General features: G+C 40.4%; 1 protein-coding gene across 5 annotated transcripts in view; it reads left to right on the top strand.

Moving 5' to 3' along the window:
* Positions 1–17,775, top strand: part of ralgapa2 (Ral GTPase activating protein catalytic subunit alpha 2) — a 515,740-nt gene that overhangs the window by 37,992 nt on the left and 459,973 nt on the right. The gene's annotated exons all lie outside the window — the stretch shown is intronic.

Genomic DNA, 17,775 nt, shown 5'->3' with positions numbered 1-17,775 from the left:
CGGTTAAGGAAGAAGGAGGACATGTCAGAGGAACTGTTTTTGAAGGTAGCGTCATCAGAACAGATGCGACGGAGGCGAAGGAACTGAGAGAATGGGATGGAGTCCTTACAGGAAGCAGGGTGTGAGGAGCTGTAGTTGAGGTAGCTGTGGGAGTTGGTAGGCTTGTAATGGATATTGGTGGACAGTCTATCACCAGAAATTGAGACAGAGAAGTCAAGGAAGGGAAGGGAAGTGTCAGAGATGGACCATGTGAAAATGATGGAGGGGTGGAGATTGGAAGCAAAATTAATAAATTTTTCCAGGTCCCGACGAGAGCATGAAGCAGCACCGAAGTAATCATCGATGTACCGGAGAAAGAGTTGTGGGAGGGGGCTGGAGTAGGACTGGAACAAGGAATGTTCCACATACCCCATAAAGAGACAGGCATAGCTGGGGCCCATACAAACAACATTCTCTGACACTGACCATAGCTCCCTGTCATCTCATTATCCTTGATCTTGCTGCAGCTTTTAATACAGTTGATCTCTTCACCCTCTTCTAAAATCCACCTTCAGGACATGGTTCTCTTCTGGTTTTGGTCTTAATGTACTCAACGCAGCACAGAAAGGTACTTCTGGTGTGCATCAGGTGGCCTCTCTTCTTAATTACAACCTTGTTCCTCTTTGACAACATTGTTAAAATGATACCAGGGGGAATAGACTATAATTATGAGGAAAGATCTAAGGATACAAAGGGAGCTATCAAACCTCTTCATAATTCTGAAAACCACCTATCAGGTCATCTCTCAGCTTTCTCTGTTTTATAGAAAAGAGCCGCAGCCTGTTCAGCCTTTCCTGATACTTATAATCTTAATTCTGGTGGCAATCTTGTAAATCGTTTTTGCATCTTCTCCAGTATGTCCATATTCTTTTTTGTAACATGGGGGAAAACCCAACCATTTACAGTATTCTAAGTGTGGTCTAGTCAAGGCTCTATAATAAATGAATAAGGCAACATTTCCTCCAGGTTGATGTTTTCAGAATTGACTGTTTTTGTTTCCTTGTCAGTATCTCATTACCCTCTTCACAAGCCATCTTAAAGTCAGGAAGTGTGAAACCTTGGTGTCCTGCTTCCCACATTTCCTTTGTTAGGAAATAGAGATAGTTTAAGTAAGTTATATTTGTATTTATTGCATGTTAGAAATGAGTTTTTAACTTTAATGTTAAAGTTTGATTTGTATATCTGTACCTGTGTGTTAAGAAGAGGTCAAATTGAGTTTTAGTTTCATTTTAAAAGATGCTTGCATTTCTAATGAGGTTTTTACGACTGTTGCAGCTAAGGTAAACAAACAAGTAGAAAAAACAGTGCTGTTGCCTAGCAACAGGGGTCCAGAGAGGCAGGTCCCTTCCACAGACACACACACACAACTAGAAAAAGAGTCTTGAGTTCAGTTGGAAGACTGCTGCCAAACAGAAGCCACCTAGAAAGGACAGATAGCCAGTCCCAAGCTAAAGAAAAGACCCCAAAATCCAGGGAGTGGAACGGGAGAAAGTTCCAAGCAAACCTTCTAGTCAAAGGAAGGACAGGGACCTGGAAAAGATCCCAATGAAGTTAAGAATGAAGGCAGAGAGGCTCCAAGCTTCAGATTTAAAGAGACAAAAGCTGCAGAAAGCAGATTTAAAGCGATAACAGCTTGCAAGAGGCAAGAAGGACTAAAGAGACAACTGAAGGTCTGTAACTCTTTGCTATGGGCATGTGAAGCAGTGGTTTACTGTTGATGGCTGAGTCGGTGAGAGTGCGTTGATGAAAGCTTGAATGCATGTGGTGACCCAGGGGAAAGGAACATCAGAAGGAGAGTTCGAAACCCTAGAAGTGGACCCTTGCAGAAAGCGTCTGAGAGAGCGTCGATTTGGGAGAAGATTCCAAAGTGAGTTCTTGGAGATTGGAAACTCTCGTGTGAAAAACTGAGTTCAGTGAGACTCAAGAGTGTGTCAAGAGTCTGAGGGGAGTTGAGCAGAGATCCATAGTATCCGGTTGAGGTGGCATCTGTCACTTGGTTTCAGAATGTGGTGTGTCTGACCACAGGTCACCGTTGGTTTACATGGACTGTGTACTTACTGTGGACATTAGAGTATAAGATAGCTTTTGTAACTTGTTACAAACCTGTATATATCTGTAAAGGTGTAGTCGTGGGTGAAGGAGTATTGTAATATAGTTCATCTTGTTTAATAAGTGTTTTACACTTTTGTTAAAAGTTCATTAGCTGACTGGTGACTCTGTCTCCACGTATCTAAACAAACAGAGAAAAAAAAAGTTGGAATCTATCAAGCTGGCTTCCACCCTGAGATCCGACTTGTCCAGTGTTAACCTCAGCTGGGGATCCTAACACCATATTCACTCCTTTTCACTTCTGTAGCATTATCTATCTCTGCCCATGTTTCCTCCCCTTTGCTGCAAAAAAAAAACTGCAGCCCACCTTTATAATCATCTCAACTTTTTGATTTCTAATAGCACCTTTCTTTCAACTTTCTGCAAGCTTTGACCGACCAAAAGTGCCACAGGGCAAGTCACTTCCACTAACTCTTGCCCAAATCTCCCTGTGGCTTTACCTCAAACTACTACAATAGCAGCAGGTACTTTGTATTTAACTTAATAAAATTTTCCAAGGCACTTCACAGGAATGCTAATAGGTTAAAGTTGAAACTGAGCCACGAGGGAAGTAGTGTTAACAAGGATTTATACTGGGACCACTGTTGGTCACCATTTACTTAAACTCTTTGGACTTGGGAATCAGATAAAGCAATTTCAAAATTTGCAAGTGACACCAAATTGGAGGGTACAGTTAATACAAAAGAGCACTGTGACAAAGTACAGGGAGCCATTAATAAACTTGCAATATGTTTGTACAATTGGAAAATAAATTTCAAGCTAGGCAAGTGTGAGGTGGTTCATTTTGGTGGAAAGAGTAAGGAGACCACATATTCCTTTGAAAGTAAGTATCAAAATGAGGTAGCAGAGCAGAGGGATTTGGGTTTACAGATACACAAATCACAAGTAGCAATGCAGGTTAATAGACTATTTGGGGGAAAAAAAGCAAAGGGAATTTCATTTCTGGAGGGATAGATTTTCAATTTGGAAGTAATGTTAGACTTTGTATCAAACCTTGGTTAGACTACACTTGGACAGAGAACAGTTCTGGTCTTTTATATTATAAAAAGGATATAGAGGCACTGATGAAGATGCAGAAAAGATTTACAAGGATGATAACAGAACTGAGAAATTATACCTAATCAGGAAAGATTAAAAAGGCTGGTACTCTAGAGAAACAAAGACTAAGGGGTGATCTCATAGATTATGAAAGGATTTGATAGCGTAGACTTAGAGAATTTTTGTTTTGCTGGGGAGTTAAAACCAGTGGCTATAAATATAAGATAGTCTTGAGTAAATCCAATAAGGAATTTAGAAGAAACTTCTTTATCCAGAGAGCGGTTAGAATGTGCAGCTTACAGCAGTAGTTGAGATGACATAGTATTAGTAATGTATTTGAGAGAGCTAGTTAAGTAGATGAGGGTGAAAGGAATAGAAGAATATGCTGATGGGAATAAATGGAGAAGGGTGGGGAGTAGCCCGTGTAGGCTGGAATGGCCTGATTCTGTGCTGTAAATACTATGTAGATTAGTATCTCTTTTAGTAAAACTAATTTCTACTATTAATTTCTTGAACAAACTTGATTCATTAATTGTAGCCATATACTTGTGGTCTGCAGAATTACTTTATTAACAGAAGGCTAGGAAAAGGCATTTGTTATTTTCAATTAGAAAGTTACAATAACAGGGTGTATACTCTGTCCATATATGGACTGCATAAGATCACATTTCTCTTGGTGCCTAAGTGTGAGAAAAATACCTGCTGCAAGCTTGAAAATTATAGCCAAGGAATTCATTGCAGGAAGTTTGTAATGGCATGTAACCCTGCTTTTGAAATGTGTCCCAAAACATTGATCACAAGCTGGCACCAGGCCCCTGCCCACGGGACAAGTGGAGCATTCCAATCATTAGGCAGGCCTAATTTTCTGACCCCAAGTCGGACCCTGACCTCTATTAGCACAGCCAGACTTCTTGCTATTTGGAAGACAGACCTTGGAGTCTGGCCACTATTTTCAAGCTGTTACTTAAAGACATTCCATTAGTCATATATATCTTTCCCCATAGTTCTGTCTGTATATGCAATCCAAGGCCAAGTTCGCCTATTTTCACCTGTAAAATAACGCTCATTCCTCCCTGTCTGAAACTCTTATTATTTATACTGTCACATAAAGGCTTTTCATCTGCTGTTCCTTGCTGGCCACCTAAGTGTAAACTCGAGGTTTCAGGCCAGGTCGCCTGAAACAATGCTACCCTCACCTATTCCCTGGTAATACTATATGTCACCCCTGTTGTCATCAAAACCAACTAGCTCCCAGTGTAGAGTTCAGAATTGTTCTTGTTTGCAAATCCCACCATTGCCCACCCTATTCTCAAACTGTTCTAGCTGTATGTTGATACTCTGCTGAGCTTAATCAGGGTTTCCTCCAATGTTTATACCACTGTTGGTTGTAGAATATTCACAAAAATGCTTCTGCACTCTGGAATTCTCTTTCTAAACTCCTTTCACCTTCTATCACTACCAACTCCTGCTTGTTGTTTATTTTCCTCCTTTTGTGAAACTCTGTGGAATAATTTAGCATTTTCAGGTTGTTGTATAAGCAAAGGTTACTGCCGCTTGCTGGGTACCTTGAATCACTTCCTAGCCGAAGGGCATATGATGAATAGGACATGTATCCAGTATTTGTCCAAAAGCTGTGAATTCCCTTTTTTCCTATTGCCTGAGAAATCTAATGCCGGTTTGTGATCTGCAATTGAAGATTTAAAATAAGTGACTGCAAGCTAGGCATGCTATTTGAACCCCAGTTGGACCTCTGACCCCATATTATTTCCATCAAAAAGACTATTTCTATTTCTATCACTTTTGTTGTTCTCCTTCCTCAGCCCATCTTTGTATTGAAATCCTCATCCATCCCATTGTCACCTCCAGAATCAACTGTTCCAAGATTCTTCTGGCTGGTGTCTCATTCTCCACCTCCTGTACACTTCAGCTTACTAAAACCCTGCTGCATGTATGTTTTCCCCACACCAGGTCCTGCTCCTCTATTACTCCTAACCTTGCTGACATTTGTGCCTGGGTACTCAATACCTCCATCTTAAAATTCTGATCCTCACATTTAAATCCCTTCATGGCCATGTCCCCTTCTGTCTCTATAAACCTCTAAGCCCTACAGCCCTTTAGACGTTTGTTCACCTGACTTTGGTTTTTCTTGTGTAACCCCGACTCCCTTCGTCCTTTTAGATCCCATCCCTCCCTAACCCTTCTGTTCACCTTGCTCCCCTTTAAAACTGTTCTTAAAACTCAACTCTTTGACCCAGTTTTAGGTCTCCTAATAGCCTCTTTGGTGTGATTTTTCCCTTTTGTCTGATTATATTTCTCTGTGAATCTTGCAATGCTTTTAAAGGTACTCTATAAGTGCAAATTGTTATGAACAATATTCAAAATCATGGCAAGTTTTTTGTATTCTGCGTCGGTTTGTGTGTTTGCCAGTTGTTTCCAGGTAAAATATATGTTGATTTGTGTACATCACTCAAAGGAGTGCACTACAGGATTTCTGTACACTTTATATAGATGTACATGTTCATTTTTAATGAGTTCTGTAAACAACCATAGATGCTTTTGATTTTTAGAATGTCTTCAATAATCCCCACCTCTCCTGAAGTTGACACATGTTAGTGCACTATCACAGTTGCTGACAGCTTTCTGTAACCTTACTGGGGAAAAAACAAGTGGGATGGTCTTCTGGAGTGTGTTCCACACTGCATGGCTCTCATCTAGTTGAGAGTTGAAGCGGAACCTGCCTCCCTCATTATATGGTGTGATGAATATCTAGTTCATAGTTCATGTTAATATTTTAGAAGTGAAGCTGCCTCTGAATCTGTATCATTGTATCCCATTCTTCTTGAAATTTGCTACCTTGCAAGATAAGAACATAGAAATATAAGAAATAGGAGCATGAGTAGACCATTTGGCACATTAAGCCTGCTGCACCATTCAGTATCCACATGGCTATTTCCTCTTATTCTATTTTCTCCCATTTTATCAATTTTTTGGTCGCCCTTTGCTGATTCCTCAAAAGCACCCAATCCTGAAGCTTGCTACTTAATACTCTTTGCAACTTCAAGTCTCTTTTAATGTAATATTGTTATTAACCTCCCTCGTAAGTTAAAGAAAGATGAAAATGTTTGGTCAACTAGCAGCATGTCCAGCAGCACTTCAATATATAGCACCTTAAAATATAGTAATGCTACACAATTAACTATCCTTTTTTAAAAATTGTATTTGGTTGTTGATCCGATGTTCCATCTGTGGAAGACCGATCTTTTGCTCTAAGCTCCTTCATTATCAAAGTGCTGTGTTGAAAAAAAGTCAGACATTTTTAGTATACAGCAATTTGAGGCATGTCATCTTTCTTGTTACAATCTTTCCACTTGGTGTTCTTTCTCCTGTTAGAATTAGTTGGGTTGAAAGTGATCAGAAAAGCAAATGCAAGTGCCATTCTTGTTCTAAAGCTATTTTACTAATGGCATGAGTTGACAATATAGTGTTCCCAAATTTAAAATATTGAATATGCCTAAAATACACATGAACAATGGAATTAGAGGAAGCAGAGGCCAAGGTGCAATAGTGGACTCTCTCATTGTGTGTTAAGGTTTTGCATACTCTGAGATGGAGTTATGTGGTCAAAAGTTCGTGATCAAGACTGTCTATTTCCACCTGGTAACATAACCAACTCCTCAGCTCATCTGTTGTTGAAACCCAGATCAATTCCTTTGTTACCTGTAGACCTGACTATTCCAATACTTTCCTGGCCAGCCTCCTATCTTTCCATCCTCCATGAACTTGAGCTGATTGAAAACTCTGCTGTCTGCATCCAAACTTGCACCAAATCCCATTCACCTGTTACCTTGTGCTTGCTGACTTATATTGGCTCCTGGTCTGCCAAAGTCTTAGTTTTGAAGCGCTCATCCTTGTTTTCAAACCCGTCCATGCCCTTGTCCTCTTCATCAGTGTAACCTCCACTAGCCCCACAAACCTGAGATTTCTCTCTTCCTCCAATTTTGGCCTTCTGGACAATTTTAATTGTTTCATTATTGGGGCTGGGGGGGTGCATGCTTTCAGCCACCTTGTGCAAAACTCTAGAATTCCATACCTGAAGATATCTGCCTCTTAAACTCTCTCACCTCCTTTAAGCCATTCTTTCAAACCTATCTCTTTGACCAGGATTTTGGTCATTTGGCCTAATAAGTCTGAATGTGGCATGGTGTCAAGTTTTGTGACCCCAAAGAAAACACTTCAAAAACTCTCTGAAGCTCTGCTCAAAGCATAGTGGCATTGACCTTAATGACGGGACAGAGCTTGCTACCAATTATTTTGAATGGTGACAGGCTTGTCTATCAAGCTGCATCATGCGTTGAGTCCCAACATCTTGATGATGAGGCAGAGCAGCGACAGAGAAGGAAAGGAAAGGAAGCAAATCCTGTACTCCGGATCCCACTGCCTTGTGGGGCAGCCTGCCCTTGGTGCCCAAAGATATGTGGGTTCAGTCACATGAAAACCTATGGCAAAAACCCGTGACCCTGAATAGGCATTACCCTCGAATTGAGGAACAGTTGACGACAATGGTGACCCCAAAGATGTCTATTGTGGGGAACCTGACAAAATTAATGCTATTGAATATCAAGGGGAACTGTTTAGGATCTTTGTTGGTTGGAAATGGCTATAACCTGACGTCTTCATGGTGAAAATGTTACTTGCTACTTACCAGCCCAGACCTGGATGCTACCCATATCTTGATGGATGCAGGCATCCACCTTTGTACATATGGCAGGTTTTGGAATTTTTCAGTTGTAGGTGAAGTCTGCTTTACAAGTGACCCATTTCACTTGCTTAGATTAGCTGAAATTAGCATAATTTATTAGCATGTTATCTATCATAAAAAGAGCTTATTTCATTCAGTTTCATAAGTTGAGGACTTTGCTTCTATGCCTGTGATTACATATTTGTCAAAATTGTCTTCAGCGAATAATCATAACTTCTTCACGCTGTACTTGATCCCCCTGTTTAAAAACTAAAATGCCTCTTGCTTTTTTGTGTCTTTATCTATCTACACTCACAATCGTCAAAGAACTATGTATTTGTGGCCCAAGTTCTCTTTGTTCCTCTACGTTTTTCAGCCTCTTTTCATTGTTATCTTTTTCAATCTCTGAATTACTCTCAGTACCACGTTCTAGTGAGAGTCGAAATAGAAATGCGTGACTAGGAACATAGTGCAGGAGGGAAGGCAGCAAATGTTTGGAACATTGCGACCACTGCTATGGCAGGAAGGACGTTTTCAAGATGGGTAAGTTACACTGCAACAGAAATGGGGCCAATATCCTTACAGGCAGATGAACTATTGCTGTGGGGGAAGGTTCAAAATAATTCGGCAGGGGTTTGGACGCACCCTCATATCATTTGCGATCAACCTCACTGCTTGCCAAGCCCCTAATTTTGCGCTGTCAGGAAGTTTTCATAGTGTGCTTCCTGTGCCCAAATGTGTGTGTGTGTGTCTTGTGTGTGTCTCAAATCCTAGAAGGAGATACATAAAAGTAGACCCAGGAATTGCATCTTCGAAACACCATTTCTAAGCCTAACCCTGTTTGTTTCCTGCCTGTCAACCAGCTTTCTATCCACGATGCTACATTCCCTCTTATCCCATACGCCTTCATTTTAGGAACAAAATTGCATTGAGACATCTTATTTGAGCATCTTCTGTCACGCCACAGTCATTACAGCACAGAATGAGATTATTTGACCCATCGAGTTCATGTGCCTCTCTGTTAGTCTCATTTCCCTGCTCTGTCATTAATCCTGTAAGTTTATTTTCCTCAAGTTCCCATTAATTTCCTTTTGAAGTCATTCGTGGTCTCTACTTCCATCACCCTTCCATTACCACTTGCCCTTTAACAAAAAAAGTTCTTCCTTGTGTCATCTTACTTAAAACCCTAAATCTGTGTCCACTTTTACTTTCCTTATCTGTGCAATCAGTCATTTCTTTAAATGGACTAACTGGACAGCTCAGAAAGGTTGCGTACCTGCAAAGGACCTATTAACTTCCTTCTGTTTTGTAAAATTAGTAAGATAGAGAATTTGTCAAGCATGGCAGCCTTTAAGAAATCCATGTTAGCCTGTTCTTGGCTATCCCACAAATATTTAAATACTCTCTTTTGATTTTGTGTTGAACTTTCTAAGCGTTTCCCTATTAGTGACGTGAGACCAACCTGCTTTTTGTTTCTTGGTTTATCTTCCTCTCTCTTCTTGAATGGAGATGTCACATTGTTTGCAATTCATTTTCCTGATATAATTACATATCTAGGGAGGATAACTTTTGCTATCTCTTCAACAGCCTAGAGGGCTGCTATCAGGGTCTTGTGACTGATTTGGAATGCTACCTTTTCAGAAACCATTCCCTTTCTCTGACTATTTCTAACAACTGTGCCACATTCTTTTCTAGTACAAACTGATGCACAATATTTATTACCCCTGCCATTGTTTTCACCTGTTAGTCTGTTTGTCTTTAAAAAAAATCTCAAAAACTAACGGACAGAATTCAGCAAAACCTGGTGTGCAGGGTGTGGCCCAAGAAAGAACTGATTAGTTTTTGGGTGAAGGATTTGGACCTGGATCCTTGGAAGCTTTTCAAAGGAACCGTTAACAATGGGAGAATTTGTTTTAGGATGTTGTGGGTTGTTTTATTTAGAATATTGCGATTGTCTCAGCTGCTGTGGTGGAATTGGTCGCAGAACTCAAAATGTGAACATAGTTTTCAGAGCAGTTTGTTGGATCTGGATTGGCCTAAAGCCTCCTCAGTGAGATGGAAGCTCTTAATAAAAAAAAAATCAGTTTTGTAATTACAGGACATTAACCAGGCAGGCGAATGCCTCGAGCGAGAGCTGTAGAATTGTAATACCTTTGAGTTAACAGTGTGATGGAGGTATGTGCTCTAATGAGTGTTGTCTTGTTTAATATTTGTGATACTTTCAGTATTGGTAATGACATTTCCTCCTTACTCTCTGATCAGCCCCATCTTTAATTTTTCTTTGGACTCTGAATATGCTTACCAAAGCAATTACTATTTTATTATTTAATAACCTTTTTATACTGACTTTTAATCCTGTCAGATGTCATATTCCACTTTGGCACTTCTAAAATTAATTTTCATCTTTTCACTACAATTCATGTATTCTTGCTTTTGCTTAGTATTTTCAGCTTTAGTTTTATTACATATGTTTATAAGACCAGAATATAAAAGAAGTTACTGTTATTCTAATGAAGCTACTGTTATTATTGCAAAGCTTTTTGGAAATAATTGATATTTTGAAATAAAAATATGGTTAATACTTTGTGTAGAATTAACTTTTTGATTTTTTTTGTATTCATTCATGGGATGTGGGCGTTGTTGGCTAGGCCAGCATTTATTGCCATTTCTAATTGCTCTCGAGAAGGTGGTGGTGAGCTGCCTTCTTGAACTGCTGCAGCCCATGTGGTGTAGGTATCTCCAGATGCTGTTAGGGAGGGTGTTCCAGGATTTTGACCTAGTGACAGTGAAGGAATTGCAATATATTTCCAAGTTGGAATGGTGAGTGGCTTGGAGAGGAAGTAGTAGGTGATGGTGTTCCCATGTGTCTGCTGCACTTGTCCTTCTAGATGATAGTGGTCATGGGTTTAGGAGATGCTGTCTAAGAAGGAGGCTTGGTGAGTTCCTGCAGTGCATTTTGTAGATGATGCACACTGCTGCCACTGTGTGTAGGTGTTGGAGGGAGTGAATGTTTGTGGATGGGGTGCCAATGAATTGGACTGCTTTGTCCTGGATAGTGCTGAGCTTCTTGAGTGTTGTTGGAGCTGCACTCACCCTGGCAAATGGAGAGTATTCCATCACACACCTGACTTGTGCCTTGTGGATGGTGGACAGGCTTTGGGGGATCAGGAGGTGAGTTACCCACTGCAGGATTCCTAGCCTCTGACCTGCTCTTTTGGCGTAGTATTTATATGGCTGGTCCAGTTCAGTTTCTGGTCAATGGTAGCCCCCAGAATGTTGTTAATGGGGGATTCAGCAATTGTAATGCCACTGAATGTCATGGTGCAATGGTTAGATTCTCTCATATTGAAGATGGTCATTGCCAGGCACTTGTGTGGTGCAAATGTTACTTGCCACTTGTCAGCCGAAGCCTGGATATTGTCCCGGTCTTGCTGCATTTGGACCTGACTGCTTCAGTATCTGAGGAATAATGAATGGTGCTTAATATTGTGCAATCATCAGCGAACATCCCCACTTCTGACCTTATGATAATAGTTATATATGCTTGTATCTGTAATAATATGTTGCCTGCACTCGATTGCTATCTACAAAACCTTACTTCCTGTTGTCGTGTTTGTCAAACTTTTACATCATTTTTTTCTATTCTAAATTCCACTTAGAATGGAAACTGGCTGTGCAATCTTGTCACATTGTAATCGCACTCTTCTCTGAGTTGTGACCCTGTAGAACCTAGTTTTTATCTCCAGTTGTTCAAACCTTAGTGCAAAGAAATGTCTTTGCTCCATCCAGCTCCACTTCCCAAATTGCTACTTAACTGTAAATAAATCAAATTATGTAAGAAATTCAGCATATGCAGCTGTGAAATGGCTGTAGAAATTTGTCTGCACTGATCCAATTATCACCCACCACCTACCATAATTCATCTGAAGGCTACACTTGCTCTTCATTCCCTGTGTGCAACATCAAAGTAGATACCTCCCAATTTGTGTGTTCTTCAAGGAGTCAATATTAATCACTTCAAGAAATGCAGAGCCATTAATTGGGTCAGATTAATCAAGAATACTATATACTAGTCTCTTTAATTTATGATTCATCAATGTAGCTTGGTCCAATTTATTTTTCTCTTATTAGCACTTAGCACAGTTAGTGGATTTTCTAGGCACAAAATTTGTCTAGTTTTTGTATGGGAAGATCAGACGAATTATAACTCTGATATGACATTGTGGTTCTGATGCATATTTTAGAACACTTCTATTTTGCAAAATTATTTTTGTCCATTGTTTTCTCATTTAATTCATAATGTGACAGTTGCACAAAGCAATGTATTGTAAAAAAAAATGGACTTCGCAATAATACTTTAAATTGTTAATTACAAAAGCAAATGTCTTATATGTTAAGATTCAAAAATGATGGTAAAATGTGTTTAGGGTTACAGACTTTTGTAATAGAAAATGAGAGATTATCCTCTAAATATTAGATTTAATGCACTATGTAATCATATAAACGCTCTCTTTGCTTTTGTGTTAACCTATCAAAATGTTGAGTTCTATCTCATTGTGTACAGGTTCATTTTTAAAACGCCATCTTTTGTATATAAAGAGATTACAGTTCATTTGTGCTTCAGGTTCACTAGATGATGGCTATAGAAACATCACAAATATCTTTTCAAAATATTCTAGAGGAACAGTAAAATCTTGATAGGGAAAAATTAAGAAACTTTCACAGGGAAGGTTTGAGGAAAATGCTTTGATGGCATTGCCACCTTAAACTCTGTAGCATACTGGATAGGTACGTCAGGAGTGTCTGTGTTTTTGTTTTCATGGACTGTTTGGGTGTAAAGTTTAAATCTGTGTTTCCATTAGTTTGCATACAGCTCAAGCTGCAAATACCAATAGATGTTATGATTCAAGAAACAGCATTATTAAGAGTGTTTTCTCAAATGCCAGTTGTACAAAATCCAAATGGTGGAAGCCAGTAAGTAAAAAAAGTAAGAAATAGAACTAAGTTACCTGATTTTATTGGCTAAATAACCTATTAGTTGAGCACCCTTGGGTAAACTATTGTTTTGGTCGGGACAAGGTAAAATGTGAGGGGCACTGAAGGTAGTTTTGTATTTAGCTGTTGTCTTAGTGAGGACAAGGAAAAGTGTGAAGTGTGCTGTAAGTCCAGTTTAGTATTCAACCATCGTCTTGATAGGGACAAGGAAATGTATGAGGCATGCTGGAAGCCCAGTTTTATATTTAACTGTCTTGGAAAGGACAAGGATATGTGTGAAATGTGCTGAAAGTAGAAATGAATTTTTGTGCAATTGTAAAGTTTACTTTAATATTGCCTTGGCTAAAAATAAACCTTACTGAATATGTTGGATCAATTGTTTGACTATGTGTATAGCCACTAATGATGTGCCATCTGCTACAATGTAGAATTTTAAGAAAAAGGTAGCTTTGTGAATATTGATTAAGCAGTGAAGTACCCTGCTTTTAAATGCAGAGCATAGGATGTAAAATATGAAAGTGAATAGTTTTTTTAAAATAGTGACATCTTGCATAAAAGTTGGCATGAAGAAATTGTGACATGTTGCTTTCTGTGATATGAAATTGTAATCTCAATTTTTGGACTTCTTTTAAATAAAAAACAAAGTCAGTGCAACTTGGTGGTTGATGAGGTGAAGGGTGTGTGAGGTTTTGCATGAAAGCTTACTCTGCTCCCAGAGTTCTGGATTAGTGCAAAGTTAGGGTGTGATGGGTGTACAGGAGAGCATTTCAGAAATGAATTCTGAGCTGTTTCAGCAGTGATTAAGAGGTCAATTTAAACAAATGCCCTCTTTCCAATTTTGTATTACATCGTATAAAAACGTCTTGCACTACTTTTCTAGCATTCTGAAATGCTGTGCTTTGATTTTCCCACCCATTTTTTATATTTAAAAAAACTTGTGTACAAAAAAATATTTTGGATTGGGGAGAGCGGATTTTAGTAAAATAAGGCAGGATCTGGCCAAGGTAGACTGGGAACAGCTTCTTGTGGGGAGATCTACAGAGGAGCAGTGGGGGGCGTTCAAAAAGGAAATGGGGACGGTACAAGCTCAACATGTTCCCTCTAGGGTGATAGGAAGGAGTGACAAGCTCAGAGAACCATGGATAACCAGAGAGATTCAGGATACGATGAGAAGGAAAAGAGCGACATTTAGCAGGTACAAGGGAAGTAAATCAGCGGATGCATTAGTGGAGTACAGAAAGTGCAGGGTGGAGCTTAACAAAGCAATTAGGAGAGCAAAGAGGGGATATGAGAAAGCTCTGGCTGGTAAAATCCCAAGATATTCTATAAGTATATCAATGGGAAGAGGATAACCAGGGAAAGAGTAGGGCCCATAAGGGACCAAGGGGGCAATCTATGGATGGAGTCAGAGGACATCGATAGAGCGTTGAATGAATACTTCACGTCCGTCTTCACCCAAGAGAATGAGGATGAAGGTATGGAACTTTGGGAGAGAGACTGCGAGGTTCTTAAGCAAGTTGATATAGAGAGTGACAAGGTATTGGAGGTGTTGGCAGACTTAAAAGCGGACAGATCTCCAGGTCCGGATACTTTGTGTCCCATACTGCTGATGTAGGCAAGGGAGGAGATCGCAGGGGCTCTGACCCGAATTTTTAATTCCTCTCTGGCCACGAGGGAGGTGCCAGAGGACTGGAGAACAGCTAATGTGGTTCTGCTATTTAAGAAGGGTTGTAGAGATAAGCCAGGGAACTACAGGCCAGTGAGTCTCATGTCAGTGGTAGGGAAACTATTGGAGAAAATTCTGAAGGAGAGAATCTGTCTCCATATGGAGAGGCAAGGTTTGATCAGGGATAGTCAGCATGGCTTTGTCAGAGGGAGGTCATGCCTAACAAATTTGATTTAATTTTTTGAGGAGGTGACCAGGTGTGTGGATGAGGGTAGTGCAGTTGATGTAGTTCATATGGATTTCAGCAAAGCCTTTGACAAGACCACATGGGAGACTTACAAAGAAGGCAAATGCACATGGGATACAGGGTAATTTGATAAGGTGGATTCAAAATTGACTTAGTTGTAGGGGACAGAGGGTGATGACAGAAGGCTGTTTTAGTGACTGGAAGCCAGTGTCCAGTGGCGTACCACAGGGATCTGTGCTGGGCCCCCTATTTGTCATTTATATAAATGACATAGATGACTATGTGGGGGCTAGGATTAGTAAGTTTGCGGATGACACAAAAATTGGCCAGGTGGTTAACAGTGAGGTTGAGTGTCTTGGGCTACAGGAAGATATAGACAGGATGGTCAAATGGGCAGATAAATAGCAGATGAAATTTAACCCTGAAAAGTGTGAGGTGATACACTTTGGAAGGAGTAAATTGACAAGGAAGTATTCAATGAATGGCATGATGCTAGGAAGTTCTGAGGAACAAAGAGACTTTGGCGTGTGTGTCCATAGATCTCTAAAGGTGGAGGGGCATGTTAGTGGGGTGGTGAGAAAGGCATTTGGGACACTTGCCTTTATCAATCGAGGCATAGATTACAAAAGTAGGGAGGTCATGTTGGAGTCGTATAGAACCTTGGTGAGGCCACAGCTGGAGTACTGTGTGTAGTTCTGGTCACCACATTATAGGAAGGATGTGATTGCACTGGAGGGTGTGCAGAGGAGATTCACCAGGATGTTGCCTGGGATGAAACATTTAAGTTACGAAGAGAGGTTGGATAGACTTGGGTTGTTTTTGTTGGAGCAGAGAAGACTGAGGGGCGATCTGATCGAGGTGTACAAGATTGAGGGGCATGGACAGGGTGGATAGGGACCAGCTGTTCCCCTTAGTTGAACGGTCAGTCACGAGGGGACACAAGTTCAAGGTGAGGGGCAGGAGGTTTAGGGGGGATGTGAGGAAAAACTTTTTTACCCAGAGGGTGGTGACGGACTGGAATGCACTGCCCGGGAGGGTGGTGGAGGCGGGTTGCCTCACATCTTTTAAAAAGTACCTGGATGCGCACTTGGCACGTCATAACATTCAAGGCTATGGGCCAAGTGCTAGTAAATGGGATTAGGTAGGTAGGTCAGGTGTTTCTCACATGTCGGTGCAGACTCGATGGGCCGAAGGGCCTCTTCTGCACTGTGTGATCCTGATCAATTTCTTTACAAAGAGGGTAAGAGAAGTTACTTGTTCTCTTGATTATTTTATTATCATTTCTCGCAGCATAATGTTTTACATGTGGGTATATGATGGGGAATAAGTTAAATTGCCTGGCTGAGTACCTACAGCAATAACTTGTATTTATACAGTGTCTTTAACATAGTAAAACATCCCAAGGCACTTCACAGGAGTATTACCAAGCAGAATTTGACATTGAATTACAAGGAAAAAATTAAGGCAGATAACCAAAAGCTTTGTTAAAGAGATTTTAAGGACTGTCATGAAATAGGGAGGTTGAGGCAGCCAAAGGCTCAACTGCCAACAGTAGAGGAGTTAAAATTGGGGATGCTCACGAAACCAAAAATGGAGGAGCGCGGAGATCTCAGAGCGTTGTAGCGCTAAAGAAGACTACAGAGATAGCGACTGGCAAGGCCATGTAACGTTTTGAAAACATGGATGAGAAACTTAACTAGGAGCCAGTGTATGTCAGCGAACACAGTGGTGATGGGTAAACAGGGTTTGTTGTGGGTTATGAAATGAACAGTGGACTTTTGGATGCCTGCTGGTCAGGATTGTGTTGGATTAGGTCAAATTTAGTGATAACATAGGTATGGCTGAGGGTTTCAGCAGCAAACGAGCTGAGACAGGGGAGCCATTGGGTGTTGTTGCAGAGGTGGAAATAAGTGGTCTTTAGTGATATAGCGGATATGTGGTCAGAAGCTCATCTCAAGGTCAAATATGACACTTGGGTTGTAAGTGGTCTGTTTCAGCCTCAGTTGTCGGGGAGAGAGATGGAGTCAGAATGTTGTGATAGGCACTGAAGTCATTGGTCTTCCCAATATTTAGTTGAAAAAAATTTCTGTTTGTCCAGTACTGGATATCTGGCAACCAGTCTCACAATTTAGACAGTGTTCAAGAGCGGTGGTGGTGAGATAGGAGTCAACAATGACCTGAAGCTCAGTTTCTGAATGAGTGTACCCGCAGGTGTCATCTGCATACTGGAGCTTAATGATTGAAGCAGGAGTGGTTTTGGGCTGGACAGTTGGTAGTTTGAGGTTGGTAGGTTAAACAGTTTCCCATCTGTTCTATAGATTATCTCCATGCCTGTGGGTAATTTGCTGGAGGTGAGGCACAGTATTTGAGCAAGGAAGATGGAGAAGAGGGTTGGTGTGATGACACAGCCTTGTTTGACCCCAGTTTTCACTGATGGTTCCGTTAGTGAGGACCAATCTCTTTCAACTGATGTTACGGTCTCTGTGTGAACAGTTTTGATAAAGATTTTGCACACTGTAATCCTCACTAAGTAAACATTTCCTGTAACTTTCCCTGCATTCTTATATTGATTATTGTGAGTCTATGTCCACTTGTTACAGATTCAGGAACTCGTGGAAATGATCTTCCATGACTTGACCTCTTAAAACATTTCAGAATTTTGAAAGCCACAATTTTTCTCCCTTTAACCTGTCTATTGTAATGATTCCTTTCAACCTTACTTCTAATGTATTTTTGCAAACTTTAATTTCCACTCTATGGTCTAAAATCCTTCCAGTAACAGAACTGCACACAGTATTCCAAGTGTGGCTTAACCAATGTTCTGTACGCACTCAGTGCCCCATATATAAAACCCAGAATGCCATTTGCCTTTTTTATGGTCTTTACTACCTTAATTCTCACTTTAAAGATCTATGTATTTCTACCACAAAATAACCCTCTTTC

Source organism: Cetorhinus maximus, chromosome 14 (genome assembly GCF_964194155.1).
Source record: "Cetorhinus maximus chromosome 14, sCetMax3.hap1.1, whole genome shotgun sequence".
In the NCBI taxonomy this organism is placed as follows: Eukaryota; Metazoa; Chordata; class Chondrichthyes; order Lamniformes; family Cetorhinidae; genus Cetorhinus; species Cetorhinus maximus.
The sequence above is the reverse complement of the archived record's forward strand: the minus strand, read 5'-3'. Positions and strand labels throughout refer to the sequence as shown.